At 50.8% G+C, this 7,454-nt stretch overlaps 1 long non-coding RNA gene across 1 annotated transcript; it reads left to right on the forward strand.

Annotated features, from left to right (window-relative positions):
• Positions 1-736: 736 nt before the first annotated feature.
• LOC137858134 (uncharacterized) lies at positions 737-3,704 on the forward strand. Its single transcript, XR_011097510.1, has 3 exons — positions 737-955; positions 2,783-2,991; positions 3,607-3,704. It is a non-coding gene; the product is annotated as an uncharacterized lncRNA (long non-coding RNA).
• Positions 3,705-7,454: the final 3,750 nt, after the last annotated feature.

A 7,454-nucleotide genomic window follows, 5' to 3' on the forward strand; every position in this document is an offset into this window, starting at 1 on the left:
CAACAAATCCTGTGCCACCAGCCATTGCTTCAGTTTATTTTATTTTTTTTTTTTCCACCAGGATATTATCAGCAGCCTAAGTGGATGCTTTCTGTTTTTATTTTATTTATTTTTTATTTTTTTTTAATGCATCCTTCTTTGTGGGCAGAAACATGAAGCGAGCAATCTGTGCGCTCAAAACAAGCTACCACGATGATACCGCAGACCCCCTGCTCGGCTGGAGATTGCAGGATAATGTATGGTGTTCTGGTGAGATAATAACCTGAAACGGAGGGAGTATTCCTCCCTGCAGCGTCCGCATCAAACACTTAAGGTAGCCCTTTGTGGACAGAGGAGTTGGAGGTGGCATCGTCTGCCTGGGGAGTGGCAAAGACTTGAGAAGGGGGAAAAAGAGCCAGCCATGAGCCAGAGATGATTTGTTTTTTTTTGAGTTCATAAGGTAGGATGAAAGGGGACGGAGGAAATAATTGGTGATATAAAGTGTGGGCAGCAAAGCGAGGTGCTGGCTGAGTTAATGAGCTATGGGGGAATTAAAGTCCTGGCCCTAAAGTCTCGTAGGGAAATGCTCGTGCTGATGGTGCTCCCTGCTCCCAAAACATCGGGAAATCCCTTTGGGAACGTGCCCCGGGAACCCGCTCTGTGCTCCCTGAAAGAAGAGTTTAAATCACAGCAGGTGCAGCAAAGTGAGGCTGGGAAGGGCAGGGAAAAGGGGTTATTTTGGGAGAGGACGTGAAGAGTGCCATCTGTGTTTGGCCAGGGAGGTTGGGAGAGGACGCGACGCCTGCCTATAAATACAGCAGGAGCGTAAACACCGGGGAGGGGAGCAAACAGACTGGAGGTGAAGGGCGATGTCAGCAGAAAATCCAGCAGCTCCGAACTGGGAGAGACACATCCAGGAGGAGCTGAGAGCCTGCCTCTGGGGTCCTGGGGCACTGGGACTCCGGGGAGAGCCGGGGTGAGCGGCCACAAAGCTGATTTCCAGGCAGCGCCGCTAAACGGATGACGGATCCGACGGGAGAGCCAAAGCTGAGCTGGGAAATCCCTTTTCTGTGCGAATTAGCGGGAGCTCCTGGGCTTTGCACCCACCGTGTCCCGGTGACCCTGAGCATATGGGACTGCTGGTGGTGGCTGTTCACAGCGCTGCATGCTTTCTGATTTTTTTTTTTTTTCCATCTATCACATGCTATTTGCAAAAAAATCTGCCTGGGAGAAGGATGCATGGGTGAGCAAAACTGCTCTGAGCTGCTGTGGCCGTCCTGTTATGGCATTGCAATGTTGCATTAGTGCTTCGTAAACCGAGGGTGCTCAGCAGCCCAGAAATGGGAAAAAACGACTTCTTCCCCCTCCAGTTACTCTGAATGTCTGAATATCCTGCAGGCTGGGAGTCCCCAGGCTGATGAATAACCAAGCCCTCTTGGTGCTTTTTGGAAAAGGTCCTCGCTGGGAGGTTTGCCATGTGTAGGATTTTGGAAAGGGTCACGCGAGGAAAGCAGAAGAGATTTCCCCAGGTGGAAGTGGTGCTTGTACTGCAGCAGAAATAGAACTAGGAATGATTTCCCTATATTTTTTTTTTCCCTAGGCATTTCAGTTTTGCTAATCAGATGAAGCTTGCGGATCTGTTAATGCATTGGGCTAGAATACGCCTAACCTCGTGATGGGGATGCTTGGATAAAGCATTTGTGAAGTTGTGCTGTTTGGACACAAAAGGGGTTTGATAAAGCTTCTGTGGGGTCACAGTGACCTAATTATGGTTTAAGGGAAGTGCTTTTTTTGTAAATGGGTTGGTTTTCAGATAAAGGAATAAAGTACCTGGAAGGTTCTCTAAGACGCATGCCTGCCTACAGCGTTAAATGAGCATGTAAATTAGATGGCTCTTATTATAAAAGGGCAAATCTGATGAACAGATCCCGAGAGCTTTCTCCAGAACGACGCCTTTCTCTTCTGCTGCTCATCTTATCAGGGCAGGAGAAGGAGGCCGGGCGGCCGGGAGGGATAATGAACTGTCGATAGTGCTGCGCTGCGTGCACCCGCAGCTTTGATGCCGGCAATGAGCAGCCATCCTTTCACCCAGAGCCAGTAAATCTGGGCGTAATTGCAAAGTTTAGGACAGCTGCATGGCAAAACCCACCCCTGGGCCCTGGGAGGTGATTATTTGAGTCGAGGTCAATGTGGAGATCGTGGAGATTTTTGGCAGGGCTTGTGCATTGTGCCCTGCCAGAGCTGCCCTGGGCAGGCGGGTCTCACCTGGGCTTATTTACATTTAATGTAATAATTGCATGGGAAAGTAATTCCCACATTTACATGGGAAACCCTTTCCAGCACCCCCGAAATTACCCCTGGGGGCACCCCAGTGCCCAGGGCTGCCACGAGCCGAGGCGGAGAACAAGTCAAGAGCCATCTCCTTGCGCTTGGCCAAGTCCCCGGAGTGAAACTGCGCTGCCTTTTTCCTGCCTAGAATAATCTTGCCTATTAAACGCCAGCCGTAGACCTTCTTGGCCTGATGGTATCACTTCAGAGGCAGCAGACGATTCCCCTTGAGCTTTCTGCTTGCTGGAACAAACTGTGTTTCAGCTCAGCCTGTGCGTGCCGGCTGCTGTGCTCCAGCCTAGCTGAGGCGCAAAGGCTCTGTGGATGTAGGCAAAATCCCATTTATCTTTTCTGAACGCCGGTGGTTGGGAGGGATATTAAAACAACCAGCGTGTCCGTCCCATTTAGAAGCAGGTTAGAGCACTTCTCACACACAGGGGAGAGATTTCTCTGAAGATGTTTTTTTTGTTAGCAGTCCCCAAAGTGAAGATAAAAGCCTGCTTCTCGTCGGCTGGATTTCTGGCTCCGGCGTGCACCCCCTTAGATTTATCAGAAATACTTCAGCAGATAGGAGGAGGAGAGCCCTGGAGGCTGACAGAGCAGGACTGGCCTCATGGCACCTGTGCTGCATCCCCCAGGTGAAGCTGCGAAGGGCACCAGGGTCTGAGACACGTCTCCAGCCAGGTACCTTCCCCCAGATGATGCGGGTGGTTGTGGGTCTCCTGGATGAGTTTTTTTTTTCTGGGATGAGCAGAAGGATGCCTTGAGCATCTGTGGGTGCACCAGACCCCAAACATTTTCCTGTTGAACCCCAAAACTGCCCTGTGCAAGGTTAGTGAAGGTTTAGGTAATGAAATCCTAGTGTTGGACCATCCCAATCACAATTCCCTTATGCAAGAAACTGCACGAATAAACCCGTGAATTGCAGACGATCCTACACTGCTGACCCTACCTGTAGCTGTCACTGGGCTTGTAGAGAGCTTACAAACCATGAGCCATGCCAGAAAGATAACTTAATCTCTCCTGGGATGCCACTTTCAGGGGCTGAGCGTGGGATCTGCTCTTGTCACAGTGGCAGGGGACTGTCCCCTGCTCTGCTCCCCCCGGGGTGTGACTGGGCGCGAACAACCAGGCTAAGGGCTGCGGGTTCATCTGTCCAACCCCTCCAAAACACCAAACCTGGCAAAATCCCTCCTCCCGTGCCTTTCTTTGTTAAGTGCTTTGTGTCGGTACATGTTGTTCTCCGGTACGGTCTGAAGTGGGGGAGCTGCTCATGATTCACTCTGTTCTGCCCAGCAGCTCCGAGCAGCAACCGGGGAGTCTGCGAATCCGGCATCCAGCCCGGAATATTGTGTGCACCATCTCAGTGCAGCTCCGTAATTAAAAGACATGCTTGAAATAAAAGACAGAGAGCTTGGTGTATTTTTTCCTCTTTTTTTTTTTCTTTTTTTTTTTTTTTCCCCCAAACTGGGGGGAAAAGGGGCAAAGTCACACCGGAATATCAAAAGGCGCAACAAGCTTAATTGCACAACTAGTATCAAACAATGTGGGGCCAACGCAGTCGCTTTAAAATGCTGGATGTTCAGTTATCACCCAGGGAACTTTCTGTCTGATTAAAAATAATTATTGCTGGCATTAAATCTGTTTAGAATTGCTCTGTGCAATTCATCTCCTATCGCCTGCTACCACCATATGCCTGGTTTGTTGAGTGGAAAAATGTCTCTTTCGTTCGGATAAATAATGCTTTGTAAATATTTAGAGATGAATGTTCTGGATCAGTGAATGGCTATTTTTTTTTTCTTATGATAAATATGTGCAAATGAGCTTGGTTTTGGCGGCAGCTCGGATGAGGCAGGCGCTGTACGGGGCCAGATTAATCCCATGTAGTGGCTGTGCCAGGAGGACTTAGTGCAGGAGCGGCCCAAGGGTCACTTCTGTTGCTGAGAAAGCGGGGTGAAAACAAATCTTTTAACAGTTTAAGTCCTTAGAGCAATGCTCTAAGGCCAGCTGTGGTTGCAGGTACCTGCAAAATTGGCAAATGCTGTGAAAATGTGTAATTTAGCTGCAATATCAGGTGCCTGGAGGTGACTAAGGAGCTCCAGTGAAGAAGGGGTGTGATGACTGATGTTTTGGGGCTTGCACAAGAACACGTTTCCCTTTGGCAGGAGGCATTCTTGCAGCGGGCTCGTGGTCCCTCTGAAATTCCCTTGCTGCCACAGCCAAAGCCTTGGGGTCTGCAGGACCCCTGAGCTGCAGGGGGACACCAGAGCTGTCTCCAGACCCAGAGGTAACAGGGGCTGAGTGCGGGGGGGGACACAGAGCTCTTGGCACATCCAGCTGGATGTCCCATGGGTTATTGCTCGTGAAACCACTCGCAGCCATGCAACAGAGAGGGAGCTGATGCTCTGCATCTCTCCCCTTCTGCACATCCAACGTGCTGTGAAGAAACCTCCCCGCTCGCTGCCAGACAGCATATTTACTGAGCACGTGTAAGCAGCAGCACAGCTGCCCTGGCTGGGCTGTGGTGATTCACAGAAAGGGAAGGCTGTCAGAGGGCGCAGAAATGGCTTGAAGAAATAGAGTTCTGGCACGCAGCGCTTTGTCCGGGTGCTTTTGATGGGATGAAACCTCTCCCATCAGAGGGATGAGGGGCTCAAGAGGGTGGGTGCACAGCCAGACACCTTCCCTCCCTGCCAGGAATTGGTGATCTTGGGTAAGATGCTCAGGAGAGGAATTTCTTTCCCTTGGGATATGTACAGGAGGGGAGATGTAAGTCCCCAAACCGCCAGTCATCTTCATCCAGGCTCCCCTTTTGTCCTGGGGGGTTCAAATAAATCCCATGGGAGGTCCTTGTCCTGCTCGGCTGGGGCCACCCGGCTGAGCGAGCGCTGCTTGGATGTGTTTGCTTTGCTTTCCACTAAAACATGAAGGCACACAACGGGCCTTAATGAATTTGTTCGTTTATGATGACAACACTTTCCCGAGCCCTCCGATTGATTTGCCGAGCAAGCTGATAAAAAGAGCAAACCTTGCATTATTTACAACGCCGAGTCTAAGTGTAATGTCTGAACCGACAGAGCCTGCTTGCATTTTAAAATTCAAATGAGGACAACAATAACCTCATTTCCAGGGGCTGGCCATCCTCTGCGACAGAGAGGCTGTACCCTCATCTCTCAGAAAGGTGTCCTGGCTTGAGGTGGACCCGAAGGACTTGGTGCCACCTTCTCACAGGGGCTCAAAGGTCTGCACCAATATCCATGGGGAAAGGGCCAGAGTCAAGTTGCAGAAACTCAAAAAATCAGGGCAAAAAGGGGACCGCAGGGTCTTTTAACAGCCAGCTGAGTCATCAGCTCAGTGCGGTTAATTATGCATAGTTCCTAATTAAAGTCATTATTTACCATGGAAAGCAGGGAGATCCAGCTCTCAGTGACTAGGCCGTGGTGTGGTGGGCAGGAGGATGGAACAGCAGAGGCACCTGGCCCTTCTGGCTGCCTGGAGGCAGAGGGGGACAAAATGAAGAAATAGAGGCCACCGGGGAACCGGTGTCACCTCTGGGGCTCTGTGGGTCCTGCTGGGGTCTTCCCATGGACAGATGGACACGGGGACGTGGGAGCCTCACTGGAAGTCCTTGAGTTGGATCGAAAGCGTGGTGCAAGGCAAGGAAAAGCAAGGAGGCCAGCGTGAAAGCAAGTCAGGGCCCTGATTTAAAACAGCTTGGTTAAATATTTTTGCGCTCCCTGTGGTTGGATTCCAGACTTTTACTATGTGATTGCTTTAGCCTGTTAAAAGAAAAAAAAAAGGCAGAGCCACGGAGGGCATGAAGAAAGGCCTGATTCATTGATGAGAACATGCCGTGGCTGCAAACAGGGTGCTACAGTTTCCCCAGGAATGCTTTTGGGTCATAAAACGTCCTGCAGTAAATAAAAGCAAGGAAGGATTGCCTTGGGGCTGTCGGGGATCACTTGGCGAGGCCCTGACCTGAGCATTTTTGTCACACTTCTCAGTCACACGCGCTGTGTTTTCTGTCGGTTGTGGGACCCTGGAGGGACTTGGTGTGTCTCTGTCCCCCTCCTTGTGTGCAAGGGGACAGGAGGATGTTTTGGGACACAGGCTGTGCATCTCCCCAGTGCCTGCTGTAGGGTTTCTCCCTCTGCTTTGTCCTGCAGCCAAGGATGTGCTCACAGGAACCCATTAAAAAGCCGCAAACTGATGTCCAGGACAACGGGATGTCCCCCACACTATCTCTGATGGGCACTCATGTCCTTGTCCCCTTTCGCTGGTGACACCAGGCCTGGCTAAATGCACAGCCACAAGCATCCCTCCAGGGCTGTGAACCAGTCTGGGCATTGATGGTTTTTGCAGAAGTCGGTTTTCAGGAGGAGTGCAGCAGCTGACGGAGGCTTGAGCTCTTCCCAAACAAAGATAAACAAGGGCGCCCCAAATAACTCCCTTCGTGCTGGCAAGGGTTATTTTTAACTAGCAATGTGACACAAAAATAACAGAGACGGCTGGAAAAAACAGGAGCGGCTGTTTTGCTGGGAGAGGGGTTTTGCTGCATCTCATGGGGAAAGCTAGAAGCATCTCTTCCAACAGCCACACCACCCCCAGGAGGTGCTACCCACGGTGTTTGCATGATCATTGTGGATGTTTTTAAATGGCTGCTATAAAGTAATCAAGGCTGCAGGGTCAGGCCAGGGGAAAAGCAGATCCTATGAGCCTGTTGTCACACCCTGGCCAAGCCCCCCACCAAGAAAGAAGTGGTCAGCTTGATGGACCCATTTGTTTGGAGATACCGTGGGCATCTGGATGCTGAGCCCACCCCAGCAGGCAGAGGGGTCTGGCATGTCTGTTAGGGCAACTGGAGGTTTATGGCTGTGATAAGAGCCTTAATGGCTTTTTTAATTTACGTACATGCCTGTCGGCTGGCTTTTCCATTAATACAGTGCAGAACATGTGAGTGGGAGTCAGGATGGGATGTGCAGTTTGTGGGGTTGCTTTGGGAAGAGGCGTAGACCAGGCACCCCTAGGCTACATGAGGCACTCGAGGCTGCCAGAGGTGAGTATTGGAGTATTTTTTTGCCCTTGTTGCAATGAGGAGGAACCAGAGGGAACCTCTCCTGGGAATTCAGGTTTAAGAGGGTTTGGCG

The sequence above is a fragment of the Anas acuta genome, chromosome 5 (assembly GCF_963932015.1).
Source record: "Anas acuta chromosome 5, bAnaAcu1.1, whole genome shotgun sequence".
Lineage (NCBI taxonomy): Eukaryota > Metazoa > Chordata > Aves > Anseriformes > Anatidae > Anas > Anas acuta.